Genomic DNA, 19,585 nt, shown 5'->3' with positions numbered 1-19,585 from the left:
CTACTAAAAAAAATCAGATTAAATAGCTTAAACACAGAAGGCCCCACCCCTCCAGGGGGAGTCCAAGTTTACATTCTAATTGCAGGAATCTAACCCAGAAACAAAAGAATATAAGTCAATAATAATAAGCTCTTAATTTAAGTTTCCTTAGAGAACTGATATACAAGCAGATATAGAATTTAAAGCCACCATTTCTTTTAAAAGAATACTTAAATACTAATTTAGAAGTGGTGGAAAACAGGAGGGGACAACACCTGCAACTTCTAGCTATAGCTCTATTATTATTATAAAGTCTCAAATTACAATTATACTTTAAGGTTATAGTCCCATGTGGGTGTCTTCACTCAGTTAATTCCACATAGTCCTGTTGCTTTTATTTTTTGAAGAGTCTTGATATATTTCCTCAACCAGCTTGTTCTCAGTCTCCAATCCCTTTAGACATGGCTTGTTCCTTTTCTCACTGGGGTCCATCCTTGTCTAACTGGACCTCCTCTATCCCTAACTACTATCTGGGGCCACCTATCACCCCAATGACTTGTATTCCCAGTAATTAGAGTAAAAATGTCTATCACTAAAGTCAGCAAGAACAGAAATGCTAAAAGAAAAAGACTGATCATGTATCCATCAAGTGGAAAGTTATTGGGATGATTTGAATTCACAGTCTACTCTGCGGGAATGGTAATTGATTCCTTAGACGGAATATGGCAAGTCCAGCCCTTCTCTTTGTTCTTCACAAACTGTGTCTGACATCAGCAAGACTTGGAAAGATTCATTTCAGGAGGGAGGGAATTTTTCCTCTTTCCCATCCATGCCACAGACTGAAATTTGTGAACAGGAAATCCTAGTGGTAGACTCTGAGTAATAAGCCTTTTATTCTGCAACACAGTCAAATGTTTTACCAGAGAACACACATAATTACTGAGAAATTTGTCTCTACTGTCAAACATGGGGTCCCAGTGTCCTTCTCCTCTTCCCAGATAAGGATGTCCAAAGAGGAGTTCATAAATGGATAATCTAATATCCCTCCAGGATTTGATTCTAATTCTGAGAAAGGTCAGAGGAAGCATTCTAAGGCTAATTTAGTGAGTTTCTTGATCTCCTGGCTCATTCTGTTTTATCTGAGAAAGGAGAGTGCCAAGGAGTATGAAATTCCCAGGTAATACCCAGGGTCTTTGCCAGGAACTAAGAAATCTTAAAGGTAAAATGAGTCTCCTGGTCCAAGTTTATCCTCTCTGCTATCTTATATATAGGAATAATTTGTTTCAATAAGATCTAAAAGTCTGAGCAGTAGTTTTGTTGAAGTTGGAAAGGAACCCCAAAAGGTTGGGGGTTGCAGAATGGTCTTTCGAGGTGTCTCAAATGAATTTGCACACTTGAACCCATATCCAAGTCAAGGGGCAAAGTTTATTGTAATTGTAACAGCAGTTGAAGCAGGCTAAAGTTCACAGATTTTGGCAAGGAACCAGAAGCAAGGAGACACATTTATGCAGTTCATGTTATTGATATGCTAATTTTATGGTCTAGAGGTGGAACCAAGGAGTGGTCTTAAGAATTTGGTTATCATTGACCTCCACACAATAATGTCTCTAGTACTATACTAAGGCCAGAAGACTTGAAATCACTAACAGACAGATTGTTAGAACAATAGTCTCAGAATCACTAATTATATCTTCCCTAAAGTCTAAGGGAAGAAATATTATTATATTCCTGGCCAGAGGACTTTTATAATCATCGATGGAACAATAACATTCTTAGATTAGAAGTCCTCAGGATCACAGATTCCAAAGCCAGATGATTTAGAATCACTGACAGATTGTTAGAACAGAAGCCTCTTAAGATCAGGGATCTAACATTGCTATCTCTTCTGGAAGCTATATTACATCATTTCCCCTCTCAAGCAGTTTGCTGCCCAAATTCATTTGGGACTAAGGGACAGACATCTTATCTTCTGGAGCTGCTTCATGCTGATAAGGGATATAGAACTGTCCCTGCCTCATTGGGTCCAGACTGAGGGGGAGGCACCTGACTTGGAGATGGCAGCAGCAGTATTCAGAGGGGTGTTGAGTGTCAGAATCAGTTAGCCAATGTTCAGGGTGAACAAATAGTTGGAAGTTCATAGAGTCTGGAGGAACCAGATCTACCAACAGAAATGTTAGTTCTCAGGAGGTTATGAAGAAGCTTCAAGGAAGGTGGTGGAGAAGCATTATGAGTGAATTTGCCAGAATAATTTTGGAATGGATATCCTGCAATTATTAAGTGGGTAAGAGATCCCTTCCAGCAAGAAAACAGGAGGTAGTCAGGTTAAAGTGATTCCCCTAGGGGGAGGTAGGTAGTACAAATAGGATGGCTCCAGGTGGAGATGGTGACATTTGGAAATGGGGCCTTTGCAAATAATGCATCAGGTTGCATATGTTGGCTACTTTGAGGAGGCTGATGGCCACCCAACAATCCTGAATGCCCCCACTGCCCACAGGTTCCCTAGCCTAACTAAAGACTAAATGTGGGGACCCACAGAGTGACACCAGGAGAGCTGGAGAGAAAATATTAGGAGCAAAGCTCTCATCCTCAGAGTGTTATTAAAGGTACTCCTGGAAAAAGGGGGAAATAACAAGAAAGAAAGAAAGCCAGAGTGACGGAGAAAAGGACACAGGTAATCTCATCCTTCTCTGTCTAGTATGTTTCCAGTGTTTCCAGGAAGAGTCGTTTCTTGCAATCTTAAAATGACTAATTGTCAAGTTTCTTAATCATTGCTCTCGAAATTTTGAGAATCTGTTGAGATATTATTTTAATTTTAATTAGCTACCTTTTCTGTGTAGACCTCAGCTAGGCCAGAGCTGAAGTCCCGAGGAAAAAGCTAGAGTTTTAAGAAATTTTCCCAGCATTCTAACTATAGCATAAAGGTTTTTTTTTTTTCCCTTGCTAGTTGCATTTTAAATCTTTCCAGGTAACAAAATCTAGCTCACAGAACAAATATGACACAGATGTTCTGCAGAGATTCAGACACAGACAAAAATGACATGAAAGAAAACTGTCTCATCTTTGCCAAAAGCCGTAAAATTTTGCCCAAAGTCATCCTATGGCTCTTCATCTCCTTTGGCATCCCAGAGAAGTAAAAAGATGACAAAAGTTTCCTAGGAACTTTGCTGAAAGTTACAAGAATTTCCAAGCCTGGGTCCCCAGTCAAGGAAAACTTGCTGATCATAGAGCTCATGATGACCCAGACAAGCTTTCTTCCGGTGGCTATAGTATTAAGGGAGTAAAAAAATTGGGGGGCTTATTGTGACAAGGAGGGAATCAAGCCAGGGGTGGCCAGACACTCCCCGTATAGGCCATCAAATGTTGAGGTTGGGAAGGAACCCCAAAAGGTTGGGGGTCACAGATCACAGTTTCTCAAAAGAATTTGCAGGCTTGAATCCATATCCTACATGGATACTCTAAGAGATTCTTTCCAGCAAGAAAATGGGAGGTAGCCAAGAGGTGAAGTTTATTGTAATTGTAATGCCAATTGAAATAGGCTTTAAAGTCCACAGATTTTTAGCCAGGAACCTGAAGCAAGGAGACACATTTATGCAGTTCATGCTATTGATATGCTAATTTTATGGCCTAGAGGCAGAACCAAGAAGTGTTCTCAAGAATTTGGTTATCACTGACCAACAGACAGTAATGTTTGTAGGACTATTTTAAGACCAGAATTCTTGAAATATTGACAATCAGATTGTTAGAACAATAGTCTTAGGATCACTATTATATCTTCCCTAAAGCCTAAGGGAAGAAATATATTATATTGCTGGCCAGAGGATTTTTATAATCATTGACAGAACTATTGTTCTGACAGAACATTTTTAGATCAGAGAGCTCAGGATCACAGATTCCAAAGCCAGCAAATTTAGAATCACTGAGATTGTTAGAACAGAAGTCCCCTCAGGTCAGGGGATCTTAAAATTATTGCTGTTTCCCCTAGAAGCTATATTACACTGTTTGGGTCACTGAGAAGGTCTCTACCCATGAGGTCAAGATGTTTATTATGACAAGTAGGTATGTGAGGTGATCCACCAAAGGCAGCTCAGTAAAGTCCACCTGAAAAGGTCTGATTCCTGGGGGTCTTCCTCCTATTGGTACCTGGAATAGGGCAGACTTATTTGTCCTTCAATAAATAAGGCAACCATCCAGTAGGGAATATGCAACAATCTACAAGGCCAGGAGATACAAACCCCCAGCTAAGACTGCATTATATAGGTTTAGAATATCCCAATGACTGCCTTATAGTAAAATCTGCCTCATACTTGCCTTATTCAGCACTTGGCAGCCATCAGGAAGGTACCATTTACTATTACAGTTCTCCTGGGCTTCCAACTCTTGGGCTTGTCAATTCTCTTCTGACAACAGTAGAGTGGCTAGACTTGGGGGAAAGGATAGTGTTGAAGAATAAGACACCCTAACAGCATTTGGGGATCCCCAGGTCGGTGTCACAAATTTTGCAAAAGAATTTGCAGTCCCAGTTTTGAAGTTGAGGTTTGGCAAAAAGAGTTTATTGACACTGAGCAGTTCTCAGTGGGCTAGGATCCTGATTAGGAAGATAGGTTGCATTAAGAGGCAAAGTTCAATTTTATTTAGTTTTCTCTGGCCCTGGGAATAAAGAGCCATCTGTAGATGAATTAAGGATGGAGGGAGGTAACTTGAAGAGTAATCTCCAGGTGAATTAGAAGTGGGGGTTATCTTTGTGATGAGGGAACCCCGAGGCTGTTCTGACTTTGGGGGGAACTCTTGAGAAATTCTCCTTGCCTCTGTGAAAGACCCACCCCAGGGAATCAAAATAAAGTGGTTTCATTCTGTTATCTTGGTGGGACTAGTTGAACCTCATCATTTGGATACTGACTGGGAATGGAGGGAATCCAAACCTCATCATTAGGAGTTTCCCAAGGCCAGGTGAATTAAATATGGGTGGTACTCCAAAGCCAGAAGATTCAGGGTTTTCTGAGTCAGGTCCCCCACAAAGATCAGGGGACCAAAGAGTCTTATTAGACGAAGGGGATCAAGACCAATAGAGAGTCAGTCCATTCAGGTTCCTCATTCCCTGCTCTCCATGCTTCCTCATCTACCAGACTGTTTCCTCTAGCCTCAAAGGACTGACCAGGCTGATGTCTAGTCACATGCACAATGGCAATGGTCTCAGGCAGTGAGGTTTTTCAAGATTTCTAGTAACAATATAGTGCGGGCTAATTCCTTACCCTTATAGTTGACCATAGCCCTTTCTTCTCAAATTTTTCCAAACATTTGCACCATCCCCAAAGAGTGCTTAGAATCAATATCAATATTCCCTTCTTTTTTTCCCAATAACTTCAGGGCTTGATTGAAGGCATCAAGTTTACTTCCCTTACTAATTAGATACCTCAAGTATCTTTTGAGACTGAGTCCTTCCCTCTCTAGGTAATTTAACAATTCAGTGGAGACTTCAGGCACCTCCTCTTTTGCAACATTTAGCAAGATCTACATACTTGAGGAAGCTCTAAATTTCCTCAAAATAAGTTCTAGTACTTGCCCAAACAGCTTAGGGGTTTCTGTATATACATCCCTGTGGTAGAAGGTACAACTTAATACTGTTTCCCCTCTCCTCTCCCCTTCCTCCCCAGTATCCAGGTTATCCCATTCAAAGGCAAAGATATCCAGGCTTTCAGAATCTAGGGGACAAGTCCAGAGAGCATCTTTTAAGTCTACAACACTAAACTACTTATTGGTTTCTAAAATCTTTCTTATTATTTTATATGGATATGGCACTACTGGATGAGAAAGGAGGACTATTTTATCAATTTCCCTCAAATCCTGCACCAACCTATATGATTTGTTTCCCTTCTTAACTGGTAGTATTGGGGTGTTAAAGGGAGATATGCAGAGTTGTAACAATCCATCTTTACTAATTCTTGGATTATTGGTTGTAGTTCTCTTTTTCCCGCCAATGGAATGGGGTATTTTCTGACTCTAATCACCATATTTGGGTCCTTCAATCTAATTCTTATGGGGATTATATTTGCTTGGTCTTTATTATGGGGCCAAACCCAAACCTCAGGACTGATTCTATTTTTTTCCTCCTTTCTCAATAACAACATTCTTCTAATTGGTATAATCTGATTTCCTTATGATATCAAGTGGATTGACAATTTGGTAATTAAATCTCTTCCTAACAGATTAGCTTTAGTAAAACCAATTCTCTCTTTACACCTGAAATGGAGAGTTTGGACAATGTGGATCCCCAGGGCAATTGAGTTACAGAGGATCTAGTAGCTAACCCTGGTATCTATCCAGAAAACCAATGCCTCTTTTATCCCACCCTTTAATTTATCAAAGACTCTGGGTGGGTTCTTTCAATGAGCCCCTGACAACACTTCTCCTTTTCTATGGGGGAGTAGACCTTTTGTTCCCTCTTACCCCGTGGGCAGTCCTTCTTCATATGCCCTTCTAATTCACAATTGAAACAAGTAAACAAGCTAATCTATGTGGAGAGTGGAAAGTTTTGTTGATCTTCTAATATTTGTTTGAGTTCCCTCTGAAGAAGGCCAGGAGGAGAGGAAATAGTTAATGATTTTAAATCAATTGAGCTCCCCTTCTTCAGCTCCTCCCTGGGGTGGAATCAAAAAGGGGAGTTCTGAAGCTCACCTGATCTTACCAACGCCTGTTGGTGGCTGGCTGGGGGGCATAGGGAGGAGGCAGTACTGAGAGGGGAGTCCCAAGGATAGAATTTATCTGGCTCCTCTCCCTCCTCCTTCAAAACAGATTGCTCCACAAGGCATATTTACTCTCCTCAGAATTAATAGGCTCCTTTGAATTTATATACTGATTCAATTTTTGACACTCCCAAACCTTGGAAGATCTGTACTTTGGCCAGAAGACATCTCCTCTGAGTGGAGTGCCTGCCCAAATCAAACAACAGTATTTCATCATTTTCTTTTTGTCATTCCCTGTTTGATATTTACTCCCAGTTCTCAAGTCTATTATCCACAGGGCTATCTTCAGGTATACTATACAGCTTCTTAGAGTCAGCTACTTTAGATTGCTCCTTTCCCATGATTCACAGTATGTTATCCTCTCTAATGGAGGACTCACCTGACCTTACCAAAGGGAAATAGGAGACTCCTTATGGGCTCGAACCACCTAGGATTTTCTCCAATATCAAAAGGAAATGGGAGATTCAGCTGCCTAAATTCTCCCAATCTTAATCCCAGTCATTCAGATACTTTGCCAGTTCTTGGCAGAGACTCTGCCAATTTTAGATTTTACTTGGGTCACAGGATTGATTTCAAATTTTTCTCAGCTGGCTTATCTCTTTGGGTGAATTAATCCTCTACTTTGCTAGCCCACTTCTCTTTTTGTTTTCTTTAAGAGTCTCTCTTCTGGGGTTTATCTGATTGGAGCAGGAGTTCTTGAGCCAAGTCCAAGGACCTCTAGAGAATTCACTGGATGGCATCTTCCCAAGAATTCTGTATAGGAGATACCCCTCAAGGACAGGAAATATCCCATAACGAATCCCCAAACTATGTGGGACAATCCACAAAAAAAATCAGACTCTCAGAATAAGAAAAAGCAAAAAGAAATTTATTATGTTCTACCAAGAAAGGGCAACTCCCATTTGACAAAATGTTTGTCAGTAAAGGAAGCTCAAAGCATAAACGATAAAACACCAAATTAAATGGCCAAAATGCAGAAGCCCCTGAACCAATCCCTCCTCCCACTCCCACTGGCCTTTTCTCCCATTGCAGGAGGATTTAGAATGAGGATTAGACTCTTGGTCTTCACTCAGTTAATTCCTCACAATATTTTGATACATGAGAAAGTCACTGGCATTGTGTTCATGATTTGAAATTGCCTGTTGCTGTGCTATGGTGCTATTTAAGCACAGCATTTTAATCCAATGTAGCAGTGTGGCTATAATGCTGTACGTTTATTATTTGCATTAATATTTACATATTAATATTGGTACACATGAATAAATCTAAAAATATGAAAAGGAATGAATGAATCATTTATTAAGTACTTACTATTGGCAAAGCACTGTTCCCTACAAATAGAAAAGCAAAACTATCTTTGCTCTTAAATAATTTAAGTCTCAAGAGGAGAAAACATATATGGAAGCCTTCAGCTGCAAGATAGACAATAAGCAGCATTTATATAGAACTTTAAGCTTTGCAAAGTGTTTTACAAATACTGAATTTTATCTTCATAACTACCCTATGAGGGACATGCTATTATATCCATTTTACAGATGAGGAAATTGAAACTGATAGAGGATAAGTGGCTTGTCTTGGGTCATACAACTAGTAAGGACCTGAGGTCAGATTTGAACACTTCTTCCTGCTTCCAGGTTCAGTGCTCTAAGTCAGATAACAAAGTTCTATCATCCTTAGAGAGCAGCTGTGAAGGAGATGGTAATGCTCTTTTAAAAAGTCATTTCCACTGATAAATCATATCAGTTCCCACTTGATGGGGCCAGAAACTTTGTTGGCAAGAATTTTCCATTCTTTGTCATTGGTAGCTGGGGTTATATCACCTTGGAAAGGCAATTGTCAGGCTCCATCTCCACAGGGTTAGATTCCTGTGATCCTAGATGAATATTGATAAGGATCTGAGGCAGCTAAATGGTCTTGTCTTGTATTAAAACATGAAAGGTTCTGTAAAGGTCTTCTAATATTGGGAGCAGAGGATATTTGAAGAATATTGGACAGAAATGAAAGAGTTGGGAGAGTGTACAATTAAAGTCACTAATATTAAGGCCAAAGAAATAATTTGACAGTATGACAGCTAATCATACCTGAGAGTTTTGACCAATGAGTTATGCCTGAGGAAATGGTGGTTGGGAATTATTTCTGGGAATTTTGTACTAGGCTAGTCTCTGAGAAAGTATTGCTTAAAGAGGTAGGAGGAATTACAAAGAAACTGAATTACAAATCCAGAAATGACACTTGGTTTATGAGTAACTGGCATTTTCTCTGGATATGACTCTAATGTCTTAAGAAAACAACACTGAAACTGAGATTGGGTAGGCAGGAGTGGAACTGAGAGCTTTGAAGGCCTCTGAATCAGACTAAGTAATGAGATTGACAGAGAGTGGAGAGTAACAACCAGAGCAGCAAGTATTCTACTCCTTTTCTCTTAATGGAGCCTAAAGTAGGATGATTTTTTTTTTTTTTTTTTTATGGCTATCAAATCACACCATTGTCTTATATGACCTTGAAACCCACCCAGACTCACAGCTCTTATTAAAGCCAAATTGCTATTTATACAGGTCTTTCCCTTTTTGTATTTGTGAAGTTTGCCTTTGGAATCCAAGTGCAAGTTGTCATTATGATAGAATGAGCCATATGTTTAGAATCAGATAATTTGAATTGACCACAATTATCCCAATATTAACTTGTTTAAGTCACTTACCCTTTCTAAACATCATTTTCCTCATCTATAAAATAAAGGAGTTGGTCTATTTGATGTCCCCAAAGGCTTAAGATCAATGACCCTCTGGACTTACATTTATCCCTATTGCTTTTGAAATGTTTAGATTTGGCCCAATGTCCTAGCCCCTAGTAGTCTTTTTGGACTCTGATTTTGTCTTCCAGAATGTTGGCTATCCCTCCTAATTTATCCAAAAGTTATATAATGAGCTGTTCTGGATGAAGCACACTGATTTTCTGATCATTGTTTCCTCTTCTAGATGTTCACATATCATCTCTTTAATAATATCATTCTTGAATATTTTCCAGGAACCAATCAAACTTGATAACCTATATAGATTATAGACTCCATTTTCTTTTTTGTTCCCATTTGAAACTTAAGAATCTGTTTTTTTTTTTTTTTTCTTTTTCTAGTCCTGTAATGCTCTTCCATTTTCCATAATCTTTTAAAGATCAGTAACAGTGGTTCATTAGTCACATCCTTCCATCCTTTCCACCAGTCTAGGGAATGGAGGGAAAATGATATAAATGCTTCTTCTTTCATACCATTTCCTTTGATGTTTAACTCATGTGGGCATGGTAATTTGAATTTATTAAATTTATTTAAGACTTTTATTTAGCTCCTTTATTATAACTTTTCTTATCTTTCATATTTTGTCTTTTCTGTAGAATGGTGGTCTAAATCCAGCTTCTTAAACTGATTTGTAACTCATACAGGGTTTCATAATTGAATGTGGGGGGTTATGAAATTATGATTTATTAGTAGTAAATGTTTTGATTTGTATATCAATGTCTTGGGTGAAGAGGGGTCGTGAGTAGAAAAAAATTAGAAAAAATCTAGAGGACCTTCCAGATCTAAATCTAAGATTCTATGAAATTATATATTCTGTTCTATTCTGATTGATGATTCAAATCCTACCCTGTGTCCTTAAACTTAATTAGGTGACAGCTCCTACTGAAAATGTGACTATCCAGTTTGAGAATTGCTGAGGAGACAGTTCTTGAATGTTTTCTTATTCTTGGTAATGATAGGAAATGACATTTTCTATAAGTAAAGTAACGTGGAAAAAATAGGAGATCTTACCAACCCTGAACCAGTAGGGAGCAAATCCTTAGGGGACTGCTGGTTAGCATTGGGGAGGAGTATAGGTTTCAGATTAAGTTTTCAATCCCCCTTGTCTGTAAATGGAATCTCTGCTACAAGATCTGTGAGATCTACATGGTCAAGTGAATTGAGATTTAAACTTTATGTCAGAAAAGACCTGAGTTCAAAATCTATCATCAGAAACCTACTAGCTATGAACAAGTCAATTAATTTTTATATACCTGTTTCTTCTACCATAAAACAAAGATAATATTAATATCTACTTCCCAGGATTGTTGGGAGAATCAGATGAGATAATATTTACAAAGTGGTTGGCACAACGCCTGGCTCATAGCAAGCACAAACAAACATTCCTTTTCCTCTCCCTTCCTAGCTCTTCTGCCTCCCAAGGCAGGAGTTCAGTGCCAAAAGACAGATTCATCATCCTGTAAGAAAACAAAAAGATGTAGGTAAAATTTTTTTTCTCAGAGGAAGATTGGACTGTAAGCAGAATGGAGTAATCTTGAAGGACAGGATAGCATTAACTTTGTTCTTTGTCATTTTGACGATTTAACATAGAAGAACTGTGACCATTAGCTAGAGAAACTCTTATGATGACATGAACATCCATCAAAACACAGTCATAAAACAACCTTAATCTTCTTACTCTCACCATCATGGAAGGAGGACTTGGGCTGGTTATACAGATAACTACTTCTTGTATGAAATAGCAATAAACAGCTGTACAGATGGGCTCAATACCACAAGAATACTTTTTTGGAGCAATGGGAAAAATGGTCTGATGTAATTCCTAGCAACTGAAAAGCCACACCTTGAAAAATGCTGCCAAATTGAAAAGGAAGAAACTTGTTTAATCCTGAAAATATAAAAGATTAAGGAACATACGTTCCAAAATACATAAAGGACATATCCCCATGACAAAAGTTTCAAATATTTTTTTTTGCTTGACTCCCCTCATTCTTTAGGTTGCCTCTTCTGTCTGATGAAACTTTTCTCTCATATTTGATTTTCTCTTTTCTAATTCTCTTATTTTTATAGAGAGATGGAGGGAAAAAGAGAAAATGGAGAGCAAAAGAGAGAGGATTAGGAAGATTTGTAGTAGAAAAAAGACTTAGAGTGGGGGCAAATGAGCCTTCTTCCATATTGTGAAGGGTCATCAGAAGTAAGTCAATATAAACTTGTTCATTAATATTCCAGAGGACAATCTTGTGGGTAGTCCTGAAAAAAATCATTCTCATTTTTTGAATCCAGGTGCAAGTCTTCAGTGTGGAAAATGATTGGTGGATTTGGAATCAGACAATATGGATTTGAATGTAGTTTTCAAAAAAAGCATGATGTTTTTATTCCTATCTATTGATTCTAAACCTATAGTATTTATTGGAAAGGAGATATAGCTATGGCTTGGGATAGACCTTTGAGGTCATAGGATGATTGATAATAGCCTTTCACAGATGAAGAAACTGAAGCCCAGGGGGTTGTGACTTGTCCACAGTCATACAGATAATATGCTTCAGAAGCAGCATTCTTTGACTCCAAATCCAGCATACTTTGCATTATACCCTGCTATCTTCTATCTCTGAACTTAGATTTTTACATTTTTGTTGTTGTGTTATATAGTTTGCAATGGTATCATTCACATTTCCCAATATTACCCTTTCCCAATCCGAACTATATGTCCATTTTCTATCATTGTTCCTTGTGAAGATTGTGTATTTTTAAATTAGCAGGAGTCAGGAATTCAGGTTAGGGGAAAACCGTCAGTCTTTATTCTCAGTGAAGAAAGATCGGAGGTGGAAGAGAATCGGCGATAGCAATGTGTGCAGCTGAGTCAAGGCTAGCTTCGACCAGCAGCCACACAAACCAGCAGTCAGTCTTGAACCAGGCCCCATCTCTCCCAGCTTCTCTTCCTGTCTCCTCTCTGCCTCCACCCACCAAAATCGTCATTTCCTATACAACATATCAGGACTTGCCGAGTGGCAGGGATCATTCTTTATCCAATCATGTATATTAATAGGTATAGCCCAATTACTATTTAGCCTCACGTCTTGGGAGCTTAGTGCATCAACTCAAACCTCAGCCCATTACATCTCCCCTTTTTTATTTTAGAACACAGGTGGTCATGCCATCCCTGACTCCTCAGGAGGTCAGAGCCCCCAAGGGAGGTGATCACAGCCTTCCTAACTTCTAGAGAAGGAGGTGAAAGCACCGAAAGGAGGTGATCACAGCCTCCCTGACTTCTCAGAAAAAGGCGTGAAAGCACTAAAAGGAGATGATCACACCCTCCCTGACATCTCAGGAAGGGAGATAAAAGCACCAAAGGAAAATGGGGGTTGCTAGCGGGTTTCTGGGCTGAAGGGTCTTATTATGCACAAACCCATCAGCATGGGAGGTATTATACAAGCACATAGCAATAACGCAGAGGCTATTAGGCATGACCCTCCCTTCAGTCAGTGCAGGCTCACTGTGGTGTAACAAATATTAATTTTACACGCAAGTAGCGGAATAGCAAACAATATAAATCAACATGGTGTTGGAAAAGATCATCAGAAGTCCTAGAAGGAGGGTATGTAAACAACAGTCACACATATACCTTCTTCAGCAGCCAAGAGATAGTCCAAAACCAATCTATTGTCCATTGTTTCACATGCCAGGGAATCCAATGATCCCCCTGAGTTTTTGAAGTCCTGCAAAAGTCTTTTTATGTGTTAGGGAATCCAATGATTCCAGCAGATTTGAAGTGTTGTAACAGTCTTATCATTTCTCAGAGAATCTAATGATTCCTGAGAGTTTCAGAATCCCTATGGCTCAGAGAATCCAATGATTCCTGAGGGTTTTGAAGTCCTATGTCTCAGAGAATCCAATGATTCCTGAGGGTTTTCAAGTCCTATGGCTCAGAGAATCCAATGATTCCTGAGGGTTTTGAATCCAACAATCTTTGATGTCCATGAGTCAAACCCATAACTGCCACGCTCTTTCAATGGTGAGCACAATCAGCACAGCACCACCCGATATTTCTTGGATCTTCTCCTTTGTTTCAAGGGTCTGCTCTGTCTCTCTGCGATGGACAAGGCGAATACAGCTCGTTGGCACCATCTGATTCCTTCTCCACCTGTAGAGATACAAAGCAAACCCTCTCCCCAAGCAGTTAGCCTATCTGGTCCTTTCCATTCACCACTTTCTGGGTCTCTCCACATCACCTGGCGATTATCAAAGATAGTGGAGCTGCTCGCACTGGACACTGACCTTCCGGTGGGTTAAAAACCTGTCACGGCCAGTGCATCTTTGTCAAAAAATCAAGAAGTTAATAGTATAAAACTAGATTTAGAAGTTCTCTAGGGTTACCTGTGGCTCCCCCTTTCTTTTGTTTTTGGAGGAGTGTCTTAATATCTCTGTTTCTCCTCTCCACTATTGCCTGTCCTTGAGGATTAAAAGGTATGCCCGTGGTGTGTAAAATCTTATACTGTGCACAAAAGTGTGCAAAATGTTTTTAAGTATAAGCAGGACCATTGTCTGTTTTATTCCTTGTGGCACACCATAATGGCAAATGCTTGTATGAGGAATTCAGTGACCACTTGGGCTGCCTCTTTTGCTGCTGGTATTGCAAAAGTGAATCCCGAAAAGGTGTCTACCACAACATGGATGAAAGACAGACAACCAAAACATTTATAATGGGTCACATCCATTTGCCAGATTTCATTGGGTCTCAAACCACGAGGGTTCTTCCTTGGAGGCAGTGTAGGAGCGTGGAAAGGAGGCAAACCATAGGCTTTTACTATCTCTAGCTTCCTCTTGTTATTCCAAATTGTAAACGTAAAGCTCAAAGGCAGCCTGATGATATTTAGAATGAGATGCCTGAAGCTTCTTGGAAAAAAGGGGTATTGACCAACATAGTTAGAAGGCTATCTGTCTTTGGTTGCCATCAAATATAGGACCTGGAAGTCCACTATGAGAATGGACATTAATATATAGATCTTACCTGGATGTTTCTCACTTGCTCTTGAAGTTTCTTAAAGAGCTGATATATAATAGAGCTAAAATTTTATTTGGGCTGTGCAATTCTTTGTACCACACCTACTGAATAGGCCAAATCAGATATTATATTTATGTCTCCTGGATAATAAGTAAGGGCTAGAATGATCACGTACAATTCATTCTGCTGAGTGGACTGAAAAGGAGTTCTGACTACTCTCTTTATAGTTAGATCATGAGAGTACACAGCACAAATATTATGTTTGGATGCATCTGTGAAGATAGTTGGTCCTTGAAGAGGAACTTTAGAAACTTTTCTTCAAGAGTCCATTGCCAATTATGTAATAGTCTAGTTATCTTTAATGGAGACCCATGTGTAAAATTTGGAGCCATGGCTAATAAAATTTGCCACTCTGGGATGGTCTCACAACACACATTAATTTGTGTATTGGTATAAAGGTGTATATCTTGTCAGGTCTTATCCCAGATAATTGTACTGCTCGCTTAGTGGCTTTTAATAAAATTCTAGCCACAAGTACTGGGTAGGGAGTAAGGCTTTGTTCTGGTTGTGCCGGGAGGTTCACCCATTCTATCACACTGTGTCCTTGATGAAGGACTGCTGTGGGTGCCTCATGTGTGCAAAACTGATATCTCAAGGGTTTTTGGTGACTCTTTCAACCATTGGATAAAAGCCAGTTCAACTTTCTCAAAGTCTCTTGAGCTTCTTTGTAAGCTGGCATGGTGAATTTAAAGCACTGTCTCCCCTTAAAATGTCATATAACAGTTGTAACTGATAGGTAGTTAAACCTAACACTGGTCGCATCCATTGGATATCTCCTATCAATTTCTGAAAATCATTCAATGTGTTTAGCTTTTCTGTTCTTAAGGAGAGTTTTGAATTGAAGCACCTTAGGGTATACTTCATATCCTAAATATTGAAAAGGAGAATGTCTTTGAATTTTTCTGGTGCTATGTATAATTTGTAATTCCTTAGTGTTTCTATGGTCTTTGTAGACATGCCTCTAACATTTGTTCCTCAGGTGCAATCCCAAAATGTCATCCATGTAATGTAATAGCATAACTTTTGGGAATGTTTTTCTTACTAGACAAGAGCAGCAGCAACATACATTTGACACATAGTAAAGGGCTGTTTTCATTCCCTGTGGCAAAACTGTCCATTCATATCTTTATAAGGCTCAGCTAAGTTAACACTGGCACTGAAAAGGCAAATCTTTCATATCCTCCTTATCCAGAGGCATAGAATAGAAACAATCCTTAATATCTATGACCCAAAGAGGCCATTCTCTAGGCAACTGAGTAGGAGATGGAAGTCCAGGCTGAAGAGTTCCCATAGTTTCCATCTGTTCATTCACTTTTCTTAAATCCGTTAACATCCTCCATTTTCAGATTTCTTTTTCACAACAAACACTGGGAATTCCAAGGACTTAGAGAAGGTTTTAAGTGTCCTTGGTCAAGCTGTTCCTGTACTATATCTAATAAGGCCTGAATTTTATCTTTACTTAAGGGCCACTGCTCTATCCACACTGGTGTATCAGTTTTCCATTGGATAGGAACAGGTGAAAGTGTTGGCAGGCCTTCAACAGCAGCCCTGATTAAAAAACTGAAGTACTCATTTTTAACCCTAATTGCTGTAAACCCTTCCCCACAGATTGTGGGGGATTTTTTCAACTATAAAAGGAGTAAAAAACCCTGTTTTGCCTTCAAAAGTCCATCTCATAGGGCAGCATAACTTGATGCTATTGATCCTCCACAAGACATTAGGTGTCGCTTTAATCTTTTGGCCAGTGATGGGCAGTTGGATTTAATGACCGCTCTGCACCAGTGTTCATCAACCTTCCAATGGAAGGCCATTTATATAGATTTGGAGTATAGGTTATTGTTACAGCTGCTGTCCAGTAAATTGGGATTTGTGATCTGAATCAAATCTGGGTGACTATCACCAGGTTGCTTTTAGTTCTGTATGAGTAAGCCGATGTTACTTTTCTCCTGGGGATAAGTCAAATTGTCTGCCTGCATTGGTGACTGATATTATCTACAATTCCCCAGTTTCCACATCAGTATGGGGATGGACACTTTTTTAAATATTCTCAGGAGGAAAATGGTCAAGCCTACTGTGCCTGGAGGCAAGGATCCAAGGATGGAAGGAACAGATTTCACCTCCAGGGGTATCTCAGTTGTCTCAGCTGCATCAACCTTTTCCCTAATTTAATCCTTTCTTCCATCAGGTTGCTTCCTGGCTGATTGATTGTGTAACCCTTTCGTCATATTTGGCTTCCTGGTGATTGATCATATTGGGTTGGAATCAGGCACTCTTGGGTGCACCATTCGCCATCATCCCCGTGTTTTTCTGGGGCCCTGGGGCTGGGCCCTCCTCCCAGTTTCCCCTGAACCTGTCACCCTTCTGAGGCCCAATGGAAGCCTCTGTTGCATTTTTGGACATGGGGTACTGGGCTTGCTCCCACCCTGTTTTCTCACCTGACTCTAAAAATTGAGCTTGATGCCTTACTTTTACCACACGAAAGCATTGACGTTTCCCAGAAGTCCCTTGCCGGAAGGGACCCGTTACCCATGTTGGGATCTTGGGAAGTTCACATAGTTCTATAAAAGGCTTTTGGCCCCTGGGCACAGCGCTTATGAACTCCTCTAAAGGAGCATCCTTACCAGTCCTAGAATAATCCTTCTGCACACCTCATTAGCATTTTCCTTACAAGTTGCCTTATTAAAACATCTGTTGATGGATTTTCCCCATTAGTTCTTGTGATAGCAGTCTGCAAATGTCCCAAAAGTCAGCAAAGGGCTCATCTGGCCTTGCATTATTTTTTTGAAGGCCCCCTTTGTCATTTTTATTGTAAATTAAGACGTTTGATAGCTTACAGCAATTTGCTATTGCTCTACTGAATAATTAACCTGTGCTGACGTTGCATATGGACCCATACCTTGTATAGGTCATAGGTGATCCGCATGAACATTTTGACTATTTTGTTGGGCTTGTATCCACAGAACTCCTATATTCAAAAGCCAATGTAATTTTGTCCAGGTTCTGGAACCCTTGTATAGATTTCCAGTAATCAAAGTCAAGTTTCAAAAGCCAAATTCTGTAATAGCATCTTAACATAAGCTGATGAGCCCCTAAAATTTGACCTTTTAAGATCTTTTTGATTTTAGAAAAGGGGTTTTCGACGTTGACCGGAGGATTAGACTGGGAAATTAAGGAAATGTGGCAAGCTCCGGATGTCTACACCCTTTTCTTTGGGCCTTCATTAAGCCCCCTTGCAGTCTACTCATAATTGGTCCTGTCACTGCCCCCCCACTGCCCCTCCTCCCTCCATCCCGGAGGGTGGAGTTGGTGGAGGAGAGTCAATCACTTGCTCCTGGGGTGGGACTGAAGCTGCCTCCTGAGGGAAGGTCACTACACCCTTGCTCACTTAAGTGTAATGGGCTGAGGTTTGAGCTGATGCACTGAGGTCCCAAGTATATGAGGCTAGATAATAATTGGGCTATACTCTATTAATATACATGATTGGATAAAGAATGGTCCCTCCCCTCTCCATGAAGTCCTGATGTGTTGTTAGGAAAAAGGATTTTGGTGGGTGGAGGCAGAGAGAGAGGGAGGAAGACAAGCTGGGAAGATTGGGCTGGGTTCCAGACTCGCTGGTTGTGTGGCTGCTGGTGAGCTAGCTTCTTGACCAGTGCACACATTGATCCTGATTATCTTCCACCCGATCCCTTCACTGGAAAAAGACTGATGATTTTCCCAACCTGAATTCCTGACTTGTTGATTTAAAATCACGATTTTCACTTAAGTCTCCATGCCCTGTGGGGATATGGTCATTAATCCTTCATTGTCTTCCTCCCAATATCATGGCCCTTTGGAAGGGTTTTTCTTTCTTCTAGGGATAGGGTTTTTTAGTGCTAAATGAATTATATTGAAAATAAAATGCCTCATGGAAAATTGGTGAGGACCACACTCTGAAAATGCATGGAATCTTTGTCCAACCCGGGACCAGTTATCTCGGAGATCTACCCTCCTCTAGAACCAAGGGGAGATGCAGTTTAATATACCCACAAATCTCCATCTGTTCCCAAGTTATAATAACCCATGTATTTCATCATTAATCAGTTTTCCCACTCTTGGGTGGGGTTGGGGGTGGGGATGGAGAGTCTTTAGCTAGCATTTGTCCCATTTTAGCCAAAAAAAGATTACTGGTTTAGTTTTTAAGAGAGGTGGCTTGATATAGTAGAGTGATGGCCTCAAAGACTAGAAGACCTGGCTTCTGATATAGATTCTGGGCAAATCACTGGATCACTTGGTGTCCCAGGCAGATCACTATAATTTAGAGAGGAAATGGGAAGGAAGGGGAGAAAAGAGAGAGAGAGAGAGAGAGAGAGAGTCCCTCCCTTCCCTTCTCTCTCTCTCTCTCTCTCTCTCTCTCCCTTTCACACACACACACACACACACACACACACACACACACATACACACACAGAGAGAAAGAAGATAGAGACAAAGAGACAGAAAGAGAGAGACAATGATACATACACAGAGACAGACAGAGATAAAGACAGACAGAGGGACAAAGACAGATGGACACACATACACACAAATACATACCCAGAATCTTGCAACAAAAATTCCCCAAATATCTCATTGAAAAATTAAAAAAAAAACCAGAAAAGAAAGAATATGTTTTTCTTTAAATTCATTATCTGATATTCAATGAGCCAACTCTGACAGCTCAGAGGTTGACACTGGGGGAAAGCATTGGGTTTTGAGTCAGAAGTCCCATTTGTATTCTTGGTCTGAGCTTCCTAGCTGGATAAGCCACAGAGGGCGGGCATTTATTATGGTGTTTAATAAATCCTTACTATGTTCTAGGCATCATGCTAAGCACAAAGAATACAAATATATTCCTGAAGGAGATTACATACCTATTCAGTGAGGTGATGCCGTATAAAGAGTATTGGATTTAGAGTTAGGAAGATCTCAGTGGCTTACTGGCTGTATGACTCTGAATGAGTCACTTTACTATTGCCTACCTCAGTTTCCTCATCTGTA

Source organism: Sarcophilus harrisii, chromosome 2 (assembly GCF_902635505.1).
Source record: "Sarcophilus harrisii chromosome 2, mSarHar1.11, whole genome shotgun sequence".
In the NCBI taxonomy this organism is placed as follows: Eukaryota; Metazoa; Chordata; class Mammalia; order Dasyuromorphia; family Dasyuridae; genus Sarcophilus; species Sarcophilus harrisii.
The sequence above is the reverse complement of the archived record's forward strand: the minus strand, read 5'-3'. Positions refer to the sequence as shown.